At 46.5% G+C, this 20,467-nt stretch overlaps 1 protein-coding gene across 9 annotated transcripts in view; it reads right to left on the reverse strand.

The window, feature by feature from the left end:
- LOC140687919 (uncharacterized) overlaps positions 1-20,467 on the reverse strand; it is a 106,052-nt gene that overhangs the window by 26,733 nt on the left and 58,852 nt on the right. Inside the window, exon 1 of one of the 9 annotated variants that reach the window (XM_072945844.1) lies at positions 15,371-15,651. The exons of the other annotated variants lie outside the window; for them this stretch is intronic. The gene's annotated coding sequence lies outside the window, so the exon portion shown is untranslated. Of the gene's footprint in view, positions 1-15,370; positions 15,652-20,467 lie in introns of those variants that run through there. 9 annotated transcript variants of the gene reach the window in all.

Here is a 20,467-nt window from a genome sequence, read left to right on the forward strand (position 1 = left end):
CTGGTTCAATTCAGCGACCTGGGTCTATGCCGTTGAACGCCCTGCAGTGCTGGGGAGGCACGGGTGTCCCCAGATCTGGTATTTGCCCCAAGAACAGCTCCCCACTGGGGACACCACCTCACAGGGCCTTGACCGCCCCCAGCACATCCTCTCCTGATCCCTCCATCTCTGCACCCTGGGTGGCCTCCAGAGCCCAGGACTTTTTCTCAGCATGGCCTGGGCCACCCTAATCCCTCAGGTTCAAGGAATTTGAGGCAGAGGAGGAGATACAACTTCAGCAACTGCAGTGCATGAAGTGGGTGCAGTGCCTGCCTCCTCCAGCCCCACCGGAGTCGGAACCTCAGGGGCCCCCAGACCCAAAAGTGGGCCTGCAGCAAGGTACCCACGTGCCCACTGGAGCCGGACGCAAAGGTAACAGGGACCTAGGGATGGCCACTGTCCCCACGTCAGTCCTCTTCCCTCAAGGGGGGCACTGGTCTTTCCACCTCAACAGCCACCCAGAGGGGGTCTCGGCTGCACTTTGTCACTACGGGGTATTGACCTGGTCTGCTGTTCAACTCCTCTCCCACTTCCCTGTCTGAGGGCCCCACAGAAAGTCTTCCTCAGAAGAGGGCAGGATGGGGAGACCTTTGAAAAAGTTGGAGGTTGCACACTTCCTCACACACGTGGCTCTCTTAGCTGCTCCCACTTACCTCTCCCTCCTCACCCCCATCACAGTGGGGGAAGACACAGGTGGTCCTGACCCCACCCACACCCACGTCCACGTCCCCCAAACACGGCGCTCCCCGACGAGCGCACTCCGTGCTCAGGCGCTGGACGCGGGAGCCCCTCACCCTCCTTTTCTCCTCCCGCTCTGCCTTAGCCTCTGTGCCCAGGAAAGCCGGCCCCAGGGCCAAACCCGCCCACCCACAGCCACACAGATCCCAGCGGCCCCGGGAGACCAAGGCACCCAAGGAGATTCCCCTTGAGGCTGTCAAGGAGTATGAGGACATCTTGGAGGAGCTGCTGGGGCCTGTCCACTCGGCCACTGGGGAGACAGATGCAGAATGCCCAGAGGACGGGACCTACCCGGACTCGAGTCTCCTGAGCTACATGGACCAGCTGTGTTCCCAGGGAGACTTTGTCACCAAGGTGGGCTGGGCCTGCAGCCTCGGGGCTGCAAGATTCCACGGACTGGCACTCTCAGCACCCAGGAATGGGGTTCAGCCCAGGCCTTTGGGACTTAAGCTCGGCTACTTGTCCCTGAGCTTTGTGTGTGTGAGTGTGTCTCCGTGTGTAGCTGATTGCCACGGTGGTTTGAAACATGCCACCTTGTGGAGGAGAACAGAGTGGGTCTCTGCTGTTCACTTTCGCTGCAGGTATTTGTGCCTCACTGGTTACTCCTGGCCAAGGATGCTCACAGCCTTGTCCTTCCACCTTAGGTGGAAGCCGTCATTCACCCTCAGTTCCTGGCACATTTGCTTTCCCCAGAACCACAGCTGGATCCCTTAGCCCTAGCTGAGGAGTTAGAACAGGAGGAAGGACTCTCTCCTGAAGAGGTGAGCCAGAGGAGGGAGGGACACTCAGGGAGACTAGGGAGGGAGGGATCCCAGTTACAAGAAGGAAGGCAAAGGACACCGAGGGAACCAAGGTGAGGCAGGACCCAGGTGAGCCAAGGAAGGGATGGGACGCCAGAACAGGAGGCCCACAGCGCTCTACTCAACCCTCCCCTGCCTGGAAGGCCTGGCATTGTGGAGGGCCTGCTAGGGACTGGGGCAATGCAGGACCGTAGGAAGGAGAGGATGGGGGCCCAGAGAGAAAGGAAGGACACACAGCCGGGAACGAGGCCCAGGAGGACAGCAGGAGTGCCAGTGTGCGTTCTTCGATTGGAGTCCTGGAGGCATCCCCCCTACAGACCCTCACCGCCATCATCGGCTGCCTGGCCCTCCTGCTGCCCTCACCCGTATATGTGGGGCCAGTCACTGACCACCGCCCTCCTATCAGCTGGTGTAGAAATGACTCCTGGCCCTGAAGGAGGAGTTGGGTGCGCGGGCGCCCAACACTCACCGTGCACCCCGATTGGACTCAAGTCCTCATCAGTCTGATGTTACACAAGATGCCCAGAGGCATGACGAAGGCCCCCAGCTGGGGGTCAGCAACGAAGATAGCCCACCAGAGATTGAGTCTGAGGAACTTTCAAGGTGCAACGAAACAGAGAGTGGCCTGAACACGTCAAAACACTGTCTTCTCTCTCCAGGACATGAGGGTTTCCCTCCATCCCGGGCTGGACAGCCCCTCTCTCCTCCCCAGGGTCAAAGGCACACTGCACCGAGTCTGGGACCCAGGGACACCTCAAATCTCAGAGAGGCCTCTCCTCTTAGGGAGGATGCAGGACCAGGGCCAGAGGATGGGTCCAGTGAGGCCAAGGAGGAGGCCCCCAGCCTGGATTTTATCTTGGCTACTCAGTACTGCCTGATGCCCTGGGGAGGGAAGTCCCACAGCTCTGCCCCAGGGCCCTTAAGATTTCTCTGCCCTGCAGCTCAGGGGGCCCCCCAAGCCCCCTCCCCTCATAGAATCAGCCTTAGCCCAGCTCCTGCACCAGCTGCCAAGTCCAGGAAGCGGGATCTGTGTGCAGGCCAGGTGTCTGATGACAAGCTACCCCAGACCAAGCCTGACCTCGGGATCTCTGGGAGACCAGCCTTGACTCTGGGGCTGGTGCGACCCTCACAACCAAAAAAGAGGAAGTGTGACCCATTTGTCGCAGGGAGTGTGAGGAGGAGGAGGAAGAAGAGGCACTGCAACAAGTAATAACCCTCCAGTGCCAGCCCCCCAGGGGGCCCTCATGGGAGCTTAGGGGCTCTTTCTCATCCAGTGCTGATCCTGGCTGATGAAGGGGGTGGGGGGGGTCCATCAGGGCCAGGGTGGGGTGGGGTGGTGGGAGTTGGAGGGTTGGGGAGGTGGGTGGGAGCAGCACCTTGCGGTGATATATGTAAAACGGGAATAAAAATAAGTTTTGTTTGGAAATGTTCTAAGACCAGTTTAGTCTTATTCGTCTGTGCTGCTGCACAGAGAGGGCTCCTGAGAGGGAGGAGGAAGAGGCCCCAAGAGCTATGGATCCACAGGTGGCCGGCTACGTCTTCCTCCACATTGACACATGGTCCTCAGATGCTCCTGGGAGCCCCCAGCTCTCACGTTCCCCAGGAACCCCCACATCATTCTTTTCACTCAAGTCTGCTTGGCCACAGGCCTGTGGGACAGCCCATCATCATCAGCATTCCTGAACAAACTAGGGATGGAGAGCTGTCTTTGTGCCTTTCAGACCTTTGGACTGACTAAGCAGTTCTCTAGAATGGAGCCTCGAGACAGCCCTGGTCTTTGGGGAGCTTCTCTCTGCTTCCCTGAAGCAGCCAGCCCAGAGAGCCTCCTCTAGTCTCCTGGGATTCCTGTAACTGGTGAAGTGGTGGAGGCAGCACCCTCTTAACCCCAAGGACACATGGGGGATGGGCTGAGAGGGAGTTCATGGGCGCCTGTAAAGGAGTGTAAAAGGGGAATGACAGTGGGCGCCGCTGTGGGACTTGTGGGATTTACGTGCGGGGGCAGCACGACCAGCTGAGGGTTTGTAACATGCTGGACTTTGACTGCCGATCCGAGCACTGCTTAGTTGCATGGTATGTTTAGTTTGTGAAAGGTTATCAGGCTGTAAGCTTGATATTTGTACTGTTCTGCATATACATTACACTTCACTTCAAGTCAAAAGTTAAAAAGTAATAATTTTTTAAAACTTTTTTGAAGTAAAGCAAAAAAGAAAAGCAGAGAAGAGTAATTATCACAAAACTGAGGATTGTGGTCACCTCTAGAAGGGGATTTGATAACACATTTCTAAGGTTCTCACAATGTTCTATTCTACAATTTGTACAATAATCACATTATTAATTTACTTTTTAAACAGGTACGTTTTACATCTGTTTCAGTACGTGAAAATAAAATTAGAAGTAGTAAAAAAAAATACAATAGTCCAGTAAATGTAAAAGCAACTAAAACAAATTCCTAGAAAACTAAAAGTATCAACAAAAAACAGAAAATGAAAACTCATGTAACCATTTGTTAAAGAATTTCTGAATCAGTAGTTTAACATGTTCCTATCGAAACCAGACAAACAAAATTCAGGTTCAGATGGCTTTACAAACAAGTTCTACCAAACTTTAAAGGATTCAACCATTCCAATTTTTCAGAAAGAGAAATAGAATACAGGAAAAGAAGGAATACAGCCTAACTAATTCCCTAAGGATGGTCTAATTTTGACACCAAAACCACAGGACAGCATGAGAAAGGGAAGACTACAGACCCATTTCATTCACGAACACAAGGATAAAACCCCAAGGATTTATGAGCAAACCAAAGGCAGCAGTACACAGCAGTGATGATGACCTAGCTGGGCTTAATCTCAGGAATGAAAAGCTGCTTCAGCATTAGAGAAACCTTTTCATGTTACCTGAAATTTGTAACAGATGAAAGAAGAAAAATCACATGAAAATTTCTAGAGAAGCAATGAAAAAGCAATGTGGAGATGCAACAATCATTCAGGACTTTGTAAAAATTTGAAGAAGAGAAACTCATAAGGAAAACTACATGAACACCGACAGAACTGACAGCCCTTCTCATTCAATGAAAGCTTTACTTTTAACATGAGCAATACCCACTCACCACTGCTCTTAAGACAGGGGAAAAAAAAAAGTCTAAGTAATGAAAATAAGTAAAATTGTCATGATTTTCAAATGCTATGCTTGTCGTAAAAGAATTTCAGCACAAATTCTTGGAACAAGACTTTAGCAAGGCTGCAGGATATCATAAAATCAACTGGTAAAAGTCAAATGCCTTTCTCAAAACCAGAGCAGACAGAAATTACAGTAACAACAACAAACATCAGGGAGCAAGGAATCGATTTAACAAAAGACATATAAGAGGAAGCGCATAAAACTTTACTGGAAGAACTAATTATGAAAACAATGTGGCATCACCTAGTGAACACGCACGTGCCCTCCCACCCAGCAAATGTACCCCTGGGGGTGCGGTGCGTCCAAGGAAACTCTCCTGTATCAGGAGAGATGTACCAGGTTATTCTCAGAAACACTGGAATAACAAGAAACAACCCAAAATGTCCATGAATAGTAGAATGAATAAACTGTGGTATATTTATATACGGAAGTAGTGAAAATGATTAACTATACTCAGGAACATGATGAGTGAACAAAGCTACCTGAAGAACACACACAGTGACTCCACGTACATAAAATTCAAACCAGGGAGTGCTAAGCACGACACTGCTTAAGGAGCATCACAGGAGGGGGATATACATGAAGGTGCCTAACGGACAAGAAGCGCTGAAGAAACAGCAGTCCCATGGGGGCTGTGGGGAACCACCTGGAGCGAAGGCCAAGAAACACAGACCAGCACAGCCAGTGGTCACAAGGGGACACTCTCCACTGCACAATGAGGTCGTCCCAATACTACCTTACAGAACAGAAGAGCTTCCAAATTCACTTTATGATGCAAGTGTAACAATAAACCCCAAACCAGACAGCCTGCACACACACATACACACACACACCAACAGACATGATACCACTTATGAAGAGCAACACAAAATATTCAGCTTCTAGCAAACAGAATCCAACAGCACATTATAAAAGACAATACAAAAACTACCAAACACCAAGCGGGGTTTACTCCAAGAATGTAAAGGAGGTTCAACAGAAGGAAACCATTAATAACATGATCCTCATGTTAATAACTCTGAACAGAGTGTTAACCTCTCATTAACGATCATCTTCATGGAGGCAAAAAACACACTTGACAGAATTCAGTCATTTATGTGAAAATAACCTAAATGGCAAGCGCTGGCTACTTCCATAAGTAAAATACACCTCAGCTCAATGCGAGCATCTTACTTAACAGGGAGACACTAGAGGCTTTCCTCCTCAAGCTAGAAATCATGGAAGGCCAAAGTGTTCGCCAATTTATGTTAGAATAGGTAAACATTAAATTCTAGGGTGTGAGAGAAACATTTACCAGCTCTTGAATGCTACATCCTGCCTGCTGGGGTAACCAGAAGCACTTCTGAAGTTTCTATGAAACTTTGGCCTTCTTACACCTAATTTCTGTAAAGGGCTCTTTCTAGCAGTTATGTCAGAGTGGACAGAGACTCACGAATGTCTTTTCCTTCCAGCTCACTTGGGACTAAAGAAAGAATTGACAATGCTCCTAAAGAATATCACCTTTATCATCACTTGAATGCTAAGGGATCAGAGCTGTCCTGAAAGGATGCTTGAAGACATTAGCAAAATACAACACCGGTGGAATGGCTCAACATGCAATACCACTTAAAACCTCTCCAGGCGGGAGAGAATCAAAATGAGGTGTTGGGAAGGAGGTGAAGAACTGAAACACCTGACACCTGCTGACAGAGGGTAAAATGGTACTCCGGAAAATGGTTTGGTGGTTTGCTAAAAGATTAAAAACACACCAATCTGCCGAAGTGTCAAGGACTAAAGCCAAAGGCAGTGTGAGGAACTGCTCTGTCCTGAAGGGGACCACCGAGACAGGGGCTAAGCGCACCATGCGCCAACCAAGCAGGGTCTGAAGAGCAGGAAACTGTCCTGGGCTGGCACTCACTGCCCGACGGGCACGGCTGCATTACGGTTACACAGGAGGGCCGTGTGTGGTGTTCTGGGGAGACGGGGCACTGTACCAGTGATTTACTCTCAGATGATGCGGAGAAAAACCCTCTTTGTACTGTCCTTATGCTATTTTTATACATTTAAGACGGCTGAAATTTTTGTTACACATACAGCATTTAAAACATCCTAATTTATTACATAAAAGGAAATCATACCCTCCCCTTATACTTCCTCCCCTTTTAATTATTTCGGTTTTCTTCACAGCACCTACCAGTAACTAAAGCATCATGTGCACAGGAAGCCTGCCTTCCCCTCTGACAGTAAACTCCTGCTAAGCGCTGGGACCGGGTCTGGTCTCCATGCTGCTCCAGGGCTGGCACAGTGGCCAGTGCACAGTGTATTCATATGTGTTCAATAAGTTAACCTATAGTCTTATTATGGTTTACAATAAAATCATTTACCATCCCCTCCCCCAAAACATGCACCCATCACTCGCCCACAGCAACTCTACCCCTGTGTACCCAACAGAACTGAAAATGTATCTCCACTTCAGAACAAGAGATGGATGTTCATTGCAGAATCATTCACAGCAGACAAAAACTGGACACATACTGTCTATAATCTAGTGAAGCCATCCAATTAATTGCTATTTGAAAACAAAAGCAACAGAACTACTAGTCCTGGCAATAACATGGATGAATCTCAAAATATTTTAAGTGAAGAAAACACCAGATAAAAAACTTTTTGGAATGATGAAAACGTTCTAAAACTGGACTGTGGTGATGACTGCACAACTCTGTAAATTTGCAGTGAACTGCATATTTAAATTTTATGAATTTTGGACTATGTTGATAGAGCTGCTTTAAAATAAAAAGTAGAAAACAAGGGACAGCCTCCTTTTTCTTGCTGTGTGCTCAATTTTTTAAAAATCAGGATGGTGTAAAGAGAGGGATGAGCATCTGAAGGGAGCCTGTAAACCTGAACTAATGAAGTCCAAGCTGCAAGATGCGGGACCCTGACAGTCAGCGGCAGCGGCAGTCTCATGCTCCCTCCCTGTGCCCGGCCCCTCCAGTCTGCCTCAAAGGCAATTCTCAGAGTCTGCCTCAACTCCACCACCAGCATCCCCCAGGCACCCGGGCAGGAGGCTCTGGGAGAACCTGGGCTTGGAGACACAAATCCGTCAGTGCCACTACTAACTGCACACTAGAGAGACAAAGTTTGAATTTCTGTAGAAGATTCTGACTGGCTGAAAAAGAAACTTCACATTCTGGGTTGGGATGTGCCATCAACTTCTTATTCCTCAACCACAGCTTTATGTCTCACAACAGACTATAGCATTCTTAAACTTGGTGGACAATCATTCAACGGTTTTAAAGTCTCAAAAATTATTTTAGGGGGCATATGTAAGAAAAAAGAAAAGTATCTGCTAACTCCAGGAACTGCTCAGAGGTCATTTATCCTTATTTAATAACAATAAAATGAATAACCCACTTTAAAAATAGGTTTGTGCATGGGCCACCTTTTTCAGTTTTCCAAAGGCAGAAACATGGACAGGGCCACTTAAAATTAAATGATTAATGAATAAACACTGAGTAGAAAAGTATCTTGGACCTGTGTTTGTGTTAAGTGCTAGAAGAAAGACAAGAAGAAGGAAACTCTTTAGAAGGAACCTAAAGCTAAGGCCTGATCAAGCCTTTTCAATCCTCTCTCCAAGCCAGGCATCCACCGACCACGAGCTGCCTGGGGACTAGGTGTTTTCTTCACGGAAGCAGCTGAACAGCTGCTCTGTGTACTACTGCAGACAGACACCACTTGCTGAATTAATCAGTAACTGGGAAGCCCAGGTGGAGTTAGTGGCTCTGTCCAGAATGATCTCCTATCAGTGTTTTCACACAGTGACACAGTAATCTTATTTCCTTATCAGTCTGTCTCCAACAGGACCTGGAGCATCCCTCAGGGAGGGCGGGGACTGGACCAGGGCCTGGCAGAGATGCTCTGACTATTAAATCTAACTGGGAGGGGGGCTGCCCTAGACCACACAACTGTGTGACCCAACTCTAGCACACTCACTTCCATGGACTGGGCTTTGCACTCCAGGACGATGTCTAAGAGACTGAGGGGAGGGAGGACGCTGGCCCCGAAAGGCCCATTCACTTCCAGGGAGTAACAACCAGAGCAGTAACCCGAGGCTAAGGGCTCAGCGCTCAACCTATGTGTCTCATCCAATCCTCCCAACACTGAGGTAGGTATCACTACCCCCTCTCTACAGGACAGAATAACAGGCTCAGGTCACATACAGGTGTCCAGAGCCCACACTCTTATCTGCTCTACTGTATAGACTCCCAGCCACGGATCAGAACATGGGCCTTAGAATATCTGTTCTTAAGTCAATCTGTGGGTGCTGGGTTCCTGGGTGATTACTGTTAGGCTGCATAACTCACACGTTACACATGTATCAAAACTTAAATGAACTGTAAAGAATGCCACCCAGTTTGGCTGCCACGCCCATACTACCAGGGACAGGAATGCTGAACAGCCCTAAAAGCAACCCAAACCCCTGTTCTGTCTATTTTGCCCCCCCTTCCTTCCAACCCGCCCCCAACAGCAGGCCTCGGCCCAGCACAAGAGCAGGGGAAGCAGCACCAAGAACTAACCTGGTTAGTCAGAGGTCAGCGGGAGACATCTCATGCCCACCCCCACCTCACTGAGCCACCTTAGAGAGGTCTAGCCTTATCAAATGATGCCGCCTGGGCCTCAGGTGTCCTGGATCCACTGGTGGACACTAGCCCAAGCTGGATCAGATTCTCTCCCCCAGGAGTCAGAGTGCTCTGAAGACACATACCTCTGGGAAGCTATGGTCAGCTCTCTTCTGCCAAGTGCATGGGGATGTGGTAAAAGTGAAAAGAGAGAAAATACAAAAACACTTGTGCAGAGATGCAGGATGCAAGAAGATTTTGTAAATGTCAAGAGGAAAGGGAGTAGCTGCCTTGGTCTCGCTTTTAGTTCCCGGTTACATCCATACCTGAAGCTTTAACTGCTCTTCCTGTCCCTGTAACACCATGAGAATCATCCCTGGATCTGAATCACAAACTCCCCAATTTCTACAACCCATTTTCTACAAGTCATGCCCCAAACGCTTTGGCACCCTTCCCCACCTTTCACTCAGCTAGCTTCAAGTCATTCTCCAGGTCCCAGCTTAAACAACACTTCTTCCAGGACACCCTCCCGGACCACTCCGCGAACCTCTGCCCCCACTTTTTATGGGTGTAACAGGCAGCACTCTGCGCCCCGTCATGTTCAGTACATCTGACTGCTTTCCTGTTAAGACTGTAAACACCGAAGCGTAAAACCCACTTCCATCCTACTGCTTAGCACACAGGTCAGGTCCACGATCAGTAAAGTTTCTAAATGAATGAAGATTAAGAAACTGCTGGAGGTATGCAGGGGGAGTCGGAAGAATCAACGCTGATGAACACCCTACTGATAAAAACGAAGCTGCTTTGACCCTACCTCCCTCACCCCTTCCAAGTTTCTGGCTCCTCCTTCTTCCATCTCCACAACAGGCCCAAGTTGCTCATCACGATCATCATTTTACCCCTTGGTGCCAACACATTCAGGAACTCAGACTGCAGGAAGCACGCTTCCAGGTAACTCGCTGTAACAGAGGAAAGTCTATAGCAGTTCATGGGGGAAAAATTATACGTATTGAGGTCTAGAACAAATCTCAGTTCTGCTATACATTTACCACCTGTGAACCCTGGACAAGTTACCTGAGATCTGGGTTCCTTATCTCTAAGTGAAAAACGTAATACCGCAAAGGTGAGGATGAAAATGACTTTGAAACCATAGCACCTAAGGCAAGCTTGCAACTAACGCTAGTCAGTTGGTCACGGTGAAGTCCATGCAGACCTCAGTCCCCACCTCCCACCAGCCACAGATGGGTTCAGAGCCCAGGGCGTGCTGAAACACTGAGCATCTGAGACAGACCGTGGACAACATCTATCCTGCTGGCTTTCAAATGTACGGGAGCCCCAAGAAGTGAAAGAGAAAAGAGAAGCAAAAAGGAAGAAAGAGCATCTCAGGGTCAGGCCGGTGGGCGGGCAGAGCAGGCTGGACGCGGGGTGGTGTAGATGGAGATGTTTCTTTGGAAAGCCATCGTTTTCTACTTAGTAGGTACATTACTGTCAGCAAGGTGAGGAACAAACTCTACATAGTTCCCAGAAAACTCCACGTGGATGTTTTCCATGAAAATATTTTTATTAATGCTTCAGAACTGAGAGCATACAAAATAAATTCAGCAGAATGGCATATCAACTACAGTCACCACCAGGAGCACATTATTAGGGATGTTACTAATACCAAAATGAATTCTGTTTGCATTTCACTTGCACTCAAAACTGTTCAGAAACTCTGGATTTTCTGTTGCTCGTGTAACATGGTCTCCTCATATCTTTGAGCTCCAAAAACCATACAAGACACTTCTTTATTAGAAGTTACATTAACGAGTTAAGCCAGCACAACTAGGAATCTGGTCTGGAGCCTCTGTAAAGGATTTATACTACTGCTGGTCCTGCCTTTCAAACAGGTGGTACCAAAACCCAGCAAAGTTCCAGGGAGGGATGGGCAGAGAGCTAGAGCCCAGAGTCAGAAGGAAGTTCATGGAGGAAACGACTCTCACAGGAAGGCAGGACCTGCCCAGGGCCCAGCCCTTCTTGGGGATGGGCTGGAGGGAAACACCACTGGCATCTTAACAGGACACTCCTCCGCTGCAGGGACGGACTGTGCTGCCTGCGCGTTGCATGCAGGTCATTCGGCACGTCCACCTCCACCACATACACGCTGAAGGCCATTAACACCTCCAATCGATGTAACGACAAAACGCAAAACTAAACTCACATACATTTCGAAATGTCCCTGGAGATGCGGTAAAAATCACACCCACTGACTGAGTACCCCTCAGTAAGCAGAAAGAAGAGAGAACAAGTACAGTGGGTAGAAAGCCAAAGAGAGACAATGAGGGAAGCACAAAATTTGATGAGGAACCAGCAGAAAAGGGCATCCTTCAGTGAATTTCACCTATCCTCTCAAGTCCCAGGTCCTTAGAAAACAAAGTCCTTCAGAACTCGATCCCGCCCATCCTAGCGCCTCCACTCCAGCCTTCTCCACAAGGTATCCACCCACATCCCCCCTTCCCAGACAACTCCTGGTTTTCCCGACCGGATGTGCCGAGCTCAGACCTCTGTGCCTTGGCATGTGCATTCTGCTCTACCTGGAGTGCACTTCTCAAGGCAAACTCCCAGCACCAAGGTTTATGAAGCCAGACACAGGCAGCCCCACGCCACCCCGGCCTTCTGCCCCCACAGCGCTCCCCATGGGCCTTCTGTGCTCCCGCCCAACTGCACCCCACTGTCTGGAGCAGAAGATACTGAAGGGCAGGTGCCCCTTGAGTCCTCGCAGGGAACTGGTGCTCAATGAATTCTAAGGGAATGACCTTTCATGAAAGGTTTTTGTAAAAGGCTAAAAAAGCAACCCACGCGGAAAGCAGACAATAGATATTTTTGACTATGGAAAGCATGTGTTTTCGCAACTCTGATCTTTGGTTGAGTATCACTCAGGTACCAGGCAGAGGTGCTCTATCACTTCCTAGCTCGGTAGCTGTGGGCAAATTAAGTAACCTCGCTGTGTCTCAAATTCCACTTAACTGAAAGCAACCAGCTCTGCAGTGTGGTTACCAGGACTAATTAATATATGCTTAGAAACAAAGAAACAAAAGTAACAGAAAGCGTTGACTAAACAGTAGTTCTTACTAGCCGGCCGGAATCACAGACACATTAACAGGACCGGATACTGTACCCTCAGGAATATGAGCACGACAAAATTTTGGTTAAAACTATGTTTCTTTTAGGAGAGCTGAAAGTCAGAAAATTCAACAGCTTGTCCTCCAGCTGCACTGCTGCTCTCTGCAGTCCTCAGTACCGATCCCTAGTGACCACTATGTCCCCTGGCTCCGCTGACAATGTGGACTCCCAGGTCTCTGGTCTCTGACCACACCTCCTCCTCTTCTGTAGCTTGCCCGCTATGGACACCTAAAGTCAAGCATTCCTTCAGCTCAGCTCACACATTTTTTCTCATCTTTTCCCCTCTCAAGGCTTCCATTAGGATCGCTATGGAGATGACCTCACGACCTCTCAGTCACATTCAGAAAATGTTTCAAGCTGAATTTACCCAACAGAGATATTTACTTTAAATTAGATTATGAAGCATACAGCTTCAACTTCTCTCTTTCACAACATTTTCCCCTTTTTTCCCAAGTCTTACACATCTCACCAGTCCTCAACTTCCTCTTCGTTTGCCCACCTCTTAAAACTACTTGCTTGCCAAGGTTCCGTCTTTGGTCTTTCTGTTCTGTCTCACTGGTTCTTAACCTCTCTGGAATAATGAACCCTTTGAAAATCTAATGAATGCTATGCATTACTTACTAAAAAGATAAACACACGGGATATATGCATGCAAATTCACCTAACCAATGATCTCAAATAAAAATCTATGTTCATCCACACCAGACTACCACTTACACAAATTTTCATCTAGATGCTATATGTCCCTTTTATTTCCAGGATACAGCCTAAAGGGCCTCATAAACCAGCATCATGAACTTAACAAGTACAAACCAGAACTCACTATTTCTTCTTCAGAAACTTCCTCTGCCTATAGTATTCCTCCTCTAATAATGGCACCACCATGCCCCTAAGCTAGAAGCCTTGGAATTAACAACCTTCCCTATACCACATCACCAGGACCTGGCTCAGAATCTCTCCCAATCCAAATTCCTCTTCAGCCTCTTACCCTGTAAGATCTCATTATCCTTTGCTTCATCTCATACCTGCCATGATCAAAAGTCCACTGAGAGCATCTGTGATCTACATTCTCCCAAAATTTCAAAACTATTCATGTGCCTGCCTCTTCTCAAAAGCGTTCATTCGTCTAAGGGCCCAAGGACGGGATGGGCAATACCCAGCCTCTCACCATGAGACCTGGTGACCTGCACACTTACCAACACGTGAACAGGAATCTGACCTACGACAGAGACGAGATGCTGTGGGCAGTAACATCTCTCCGTTACCTTCTAGGACCTTATTTCCTTTAGGTCTGACCTAATTTAATTTCTCCTATGGCTCCTAACCCTCTGAGTTAAAGTGAATTTTCACAACTGTATACTGTGAGGCCCTCTGTTCCTTAAGCAAATGAAAACATTTAAGTCTTCTATTTTGTTAATGAATTTTAACTATACTGTGTACCTAGCCAGCATACTTGGTAAAACATTCCCTCTATACATTTCTAAACGTATGACTACTTCTGAAATAATGACGTTACTGATATAAGTTTGCTTGGAAGAGTAAAATATGCTAAAATTCCAAATTTACTGATAACACTAATTAAGGAAAATAGGAAGTAATGAAAAGGGCTCCGGCCTCAGAAACCGGATCTGAGTCTATAATCTCAAGTCTGACTCTTCAGTTGTGAGACCTTAGGAACTGGCTTCACCTGGAAACACTTTCTCTTCTGAAGCAGAGAGAGCACTGCCCTGCCCTCCCTGCAAGGTGGCTGTTCAGGTAACATGAGGTAACAGTACCTAGCACAGTACCTGACACCAAGTGTTCAGAAATAGTTTGCTTCCTTCACTTAACACAAAGGACACACTCACATGGAGAAGTTTAGGTGTAAGGAAGCCTACACTTCTACAACTCTGCCAGCACTAAATATGACGTGTAGTTCGTTCTAATAAAACAGCAACACCGTCACCCCCATTCCACGAGCGCTTCTAAGGGACCTGGAGCCAGACAAGGGAGTGGGCACGTGGTTCTGCAAGAACTCCATCAGGGCTGCATACACACCAAGCACTAAAGCAGTAACAGGGAAAAGTCCACAGTCATTGTGCTAAAACGTATGGCTGCCTTTATGCTAGTACTGGAGCTCACGCGGGGTAAAAGGGGGGAAAGTCAAATTAGGCCCAACTCCAAACGTCTCCTTAAGAAATCAAGACAGCGATGCTGACTTACCTTTCCTGAAACGCCAACAGTACCATCCCAAAATCCATTTAAAAACTTCAAGATTGAAACATGCCACACCAACACTGGTGCCGCTTCATGCGCTTTAGAAAGCCTGTGCAGGAGAGCACCCCTGGCAGCAGGGAAGGTGCTGAACCAAAGCCGTTTGCGGTAAACGCAGGCGAGGGGGGCAAACAAGATGATTTAGGGGATGGGCACACATGCCGCTGTGGAACCCTTTCCAGACCAGAGCCGCCTCCATGAGCATCTTAAGGAATTCGCGGCTTCCCAATTCCACGTCAAGGGAAGGCCGCGCGGCTAGCACAAGGAGGTGAGGAGAGCCCGTCCCCGTCCTAGGGGTCCCTGAGTGCCGGGTTCCCGGCCTCCACCCTCCCCGCACGGGCCCCTCCCCCACTCCCCGCGCCCAGCGAGGGCCGCCCAGGACAGGGCCCTCCCGCGAAGCGCCGCGAGCAACGCCCCAGTCCGAGCGGCCCGGCCCCTCCCGACACTCCCGGCGCGCGGACGGCGGGGCAGCCCCTCTGGGGTCGGGGCCGGGCTCGGGGTTGGGGTCGCGAGGCCGGGGCCGACGCCGCAGCTGCGCCCGCCGAGGCCGGGCGGGGGCCCGGGCGGGCGGGCGCGGCCTGCATCCGGGGCGCGGACACTCACCACACGACGCCGTGGGAGCCCTCGCCGAGGTAGCAGGTTGCCAGAGCGCGGCCCCCCGTCGCACATCTGCCCGCGGACCACCTCGGGCGCGCGCCCGCCGCCACCGCACCGGGCACTGAGCTCCGCGGCCGGCCCTCGGCCAGCGCCGCGCTTCCCGGAGAGACCGCGCCGCCGCCGCTGCAGCCGCTGCCGCTGTGGAAAGGACCAGGACCAGCAGCGTTCGAAAGACCTGACGAGCCGCCGTCAGCTCGACCAACTGCCGCCTGCCCGCCTGACGAACTGCCCGTTGGGCCGGCGGAGGGAGGGGCGCCGCTGAGAAGAGCGCTGGGGCGGGGCCGGAGCCGCAGAGTGCGCGCGCGCGGATTCGCTCCCATGGCCTCGGGGGCGGGGCTGCGTGCTAAGGGAGGAGACACGTGTGTGTAAACTAGTGTCCCCTGAGATTTGAGAAAGGAACAGTGGGTCTATTACAGAACATTGAATATAGTTCCCTGTGCTACAGAGAAACCTCTTTCTTCCCACCCTTCTTTCTTCCTTCGCTCTCAACATCATCTCCTGCCTGCCCGTTCCTTCTTTCCTGATGTCATAGCCCAGTGCAAGTGGAGGAGGAGGCAAGCAATTCACAACTCTCTGTAGTATGATCAGAGGAGGACGCTCCGAGGTGGAAATATTTAAGCCCAGATCTGTGTGGAGTGTAAGGGACAGAGAATTGAAGGTGTACAGAATGGAAAGACAACCGTGGACGTACTCCACGAGATAGCAAATGGGGGGGGGGATGACAGATGAGGTCATAGAGGGGCCAAAGCCAGAAAAGGCCATGGAAAAACCTCACCTGAACTGTCCGGGGAGGCGGGTGTGTTCCATGGCTTAATGAGGAAAAAAAAAAAAAGGAGAAGGAGAAGGAAGGAAGAGAGAGAAGGAAGGGAGAGAGAGAGAAGGAAGGGAGAGAGAGAGAAGGAAGGGAGAGAGAGAGAAAGTGAGCAAGCAAAGAAAGCAAGCAGAAGCAAGATGAGTCCTGAGGCTGAGAAGGTGAGAGTGAATGAGAAATGGAGAAGCTGGATGAGCCTGAAAGAATGTGTCTGGACTGCCTCTCTCAGCTGAGGCTCTACACCTAGACTTTGGATCTTGTCAGCCTCCTCTTCCCACATACTTATTAGTTCATGTAAGTGGAGCTATTTCTGCAGCACCAAGGTCTAGCTCACTTCAAACAGTGCAGGACAGTTTTCAGTGTCTCTACAACTTTGTTAGGGCTGCCAGAAAAAGCACTGCAAACTGGGTGGCTTAAAGAACCGAAGTGTGAGATGTGCAAATAGTAACTACTGTATATAAAAGAGATTAAAACTTTTCCATGAGTTTTATGATTGTTCATTTGAAAATGATGTGTTTTCTCCTCCTCTGGGTACTACTAAAAATTTCTCCTTGATTTTGAGTTTAGCAGCTTATCTATGATGCATTTATGTTTTTTTCTTTTATTTTTTTGTCCTTGAGGTTTATAGAGATTCTGGGTGTTTTGCTTGACCACTTCTTCGAGATAAGAAAACTCTCAGATATTGTTTCTTCAAATAATAGCTCTATCTCTATCCCACTTTTCTCTCACTCTTCCTCCCTCCTGCTTCTCCTCCACCTCTCCCCTTCTCCTTCTTATCTCTCACTCTCTCTCTGCATGTTACTTCAATAGTATACATATACGTTAGTGACTTCATTACATGTTTATGTGTTACTTATGTTCCTTTTATGTTCTTATATATTTTCCATTATTTTTCTTTGTTTCAATAATTATTTTATATTGGTTTATCTTTCAGATCACTAATTCTCTTTTATGCATTCTCTGCAGTTTTACTTATTGTATTTTTACAAATTTCTAATTGAACAATTTTATACACTAAGCATTGTAATCATATTTCACTTGAAGTCAGTGACTGATAACTCCAACATATAAGACATATTTGATCTGTTTCTATTGTCTTTTTTTTCATAATTTCCTAATATTTTGGCCTGGCTCCAGGCATGCCTGATAATTTCTTATTTAATGTTGGATACTGCTTATAAAAATACATGCAGAGGAACTGGAAAACATCATACTGCTCCACAGAGGATTTAATTTTCTTTTGGCAGGAAGATAATGGCAGACAGATCTTCTGATCCAGTCAAGACTGGTCCATTTTTATACCTTTCCTACTCCTAGGGATATAGCCTCCTGGTTGCAAGGGTAAGATTGGGTCTTCTTATTTTTCTGGGCCATAGCTGTAAGTGGCCATTAGTCTTAACAGTTTTAGCCTTCTCTTGCTCTGGCTCACAGAATGAGGTTGGTTCTAACTTCTTTTCTTCAAGATAGTCCTCCAAGTCACCTTTCCCACATGTGGAGAGTGATGTCTGCTCACAACCCTGGAACGCTGCTGGCCAGTGTCCTTAGCCTCGCTCATGATTTCTCCTCTGTTTCTGGGACATGAATAAGGATATCTTCTTTTCTTGGAAATATCTTCCTGATTTTTCCTCTGTATATTTTATATGTCATTACTCTGTATTTTGAGTAAATACGTGGTCAATGATGTTTTGTACATTTATTTTCCTACTCCACCCCCTTTCTGATCTTCTACACTTTGGGGATGAATTCAGATATAATTTACATTAAGTTTATGTATGATTATTCATGATTTATACTATACCATTAAATAATACCTTTTAATAATATATTTATATAAGCAAAATACTAGCAAACAAAATTCAATGGCATATTAAAAAGAGAGTCTACCATAATCAAGTAAAATCTGTCCCTGGGTTTCAAGGATAGTTCAACATATGCAAATCAATCAATCTGATGTGCCATATTAAAAAAAATGAAGGCTAAAAATTATACAATCATCACAATAGATGCAGAAAAAGTGTTTAACAAAATGTAAAACCCTTTGATGATAACTCTCAACAAATTAGGTATAGAAGAAAAGTACCTCAACAAAATAAAAGTTGTATATGACAAGTTCACAGCTAACATCATGCTCAATGTTGAAAAACTGAAAGGTTTGCCTCCAAGAGCTGGAATAAGGCAAGGATGTCCATTTTTACTATCCAACATAGTACTGGAAGTCACAACCAGAACAATTAGGCAAGAAAAAAATAAAAGGCTTCTAAGTTAGAAAATAAGTAAAATTATCTGTTTGCAAATGACAAGACCTTATATGTAGATGATTCTGACTACACACACACACACACACACACACACACACACATACACATGCCAACACACACACACACACACACACACACACAAACCTATTGGGACTAATAAACAAATTCAGTAAAATTCCATGATACAAAATCCATATTCATAAATCAGTTGAGTTTCTATACACCAAACTATGCAAAAATGAAATTACAAAAACAACCTAATTTATTACAGCAACAAAAAGAATAAAATATTTAGAAAAAACTTAACCAAGAAGGCAAAATACTTTTACACTGAAAACTGTAAATCACTGATGACAAAAATTAAACAGACATAAATAAACGGAAAGACATTCATATTTATAGATTGGTACAATACTGTTAAAATATGTGTACTATCTAAAGTGATCTATAGAGTCAATGATACCTCTTTTAAACTTCTAGTGGCCTTTTTCAGATATGGAAAAACAATTCTAAAATCTAAGTGGAACCACAAATATCCCAAATATGCTCTTGAAAGAGAACAAAGCCTAAGGCATCACACTTCCTAATGTTAAGCTATATCATAAAGCTGTATTAATCAAAACAGTATGGAATTGGCATAAAAACCAATACGTAGACCAGTAGAACAGAATAGAGAGCTCAAAATAAATCTACACATGTAAGGCCAACTAACCTTTGACAGGAGCACCAAAAATACACAAATGGGGAAACAATAGTCTCTTTAATAGTTTGGGGAAAACCAGATATCCACATACAAAAGAATGAATGTAGACTCTTATCTTAAACTATATACAAAAATTGAACTCAAAATAGATTAAAAACTTAAATGTAAGACCAGAAACCAAAGAACCCATAGAAGAAAACATAGGCTAAAATTCCTTGACCAAAAAAAAACAAAAAAAACTTGTCATGCATTCCCTACTATGACACCGAAAGCACAGGCAAAAAAGCAAAAATAGATAAATTTGATTCCATCGAACTAAAAGGCCTTTGCACAGCAAAGCAAATGATCATCAAAGTGAAAGGACAACCACGTCTGGAATGGAAAGAAGCATATTTGCAAACCATATACCTGATAGTGTGTTAATAACCAAAATACATATAAAACTCCTAAAACTCAATAGCAAAGCACCAATCTGATTTCAAAAAATGAGAAAAGGAACTGAATAGACATTTCTCCAAAAAAGACAAACAACTGGCCAATGGGTATATGAAAAGGTGCTCAACATCCTTAATCAATAAGGAAATGCAAATCACATCACAATGTGGAAAAAAAGGAAACCAATGTGCTATCACTTCATACTCATAAGGATGGCTATTATAAGCAAACAAACAAAATGAAGAAACAAAACAAGATACTACCGTTTGTAAGGATGTGGGGGAAATGGAACCCTTGAACACTGTTGGTGGGAATGTAAACTGGTTATACCTATTACGGAAAACAATATGGAGATTCCTCAAAAAATTAAAAGCAGAACTATTGTATAATCTGGCAATCCCACTTCTGGGAATATGTGCAAAGGAACTCAAATCTGAATCCCTAACAGGTATCTGCACTCTCAGGTTCACTGCAGCATTATTCACATTAGCCAAATATGGAAGCAACCTAAATGTCCATTGAGAAGCAAATGGATAAAGAAAATGTGGCATACATATAGCTAAATAACGGAATACTATTCAGAAGAAAACACAGACATTTGCCAACAATAGGATGAACCCAGAGGACATTATCCTACGCGAAACAGGTCAGACACAGCAGAACAATAGATTGCATATTTATTGAACAAGGTAAGGCTTGCTGATGGAGGGAGAATTTGAGTCACTTGAATGAGACATGACGGACATGGCTGGTTTTTAAACATGAGGGGCATGGCAGAGAAAAGGAATTGAAATGAGAATTGACAAGTCTAAATCCTTTTTCAAATTATATGAAGC

This window comes from Vicugna pacos, chromosome 21 (genome assembly GCF_048564905.1).
Source record: "Vicugna pacos chromosome 21, VicPac4, whole genome shotgun sequence".
Lineage (NCBI taxonomy): Eukaryota > Metazoa > Chordata > Mammalia > Artiodactyla > Camelidae > Vicugna > Vicugna pacos.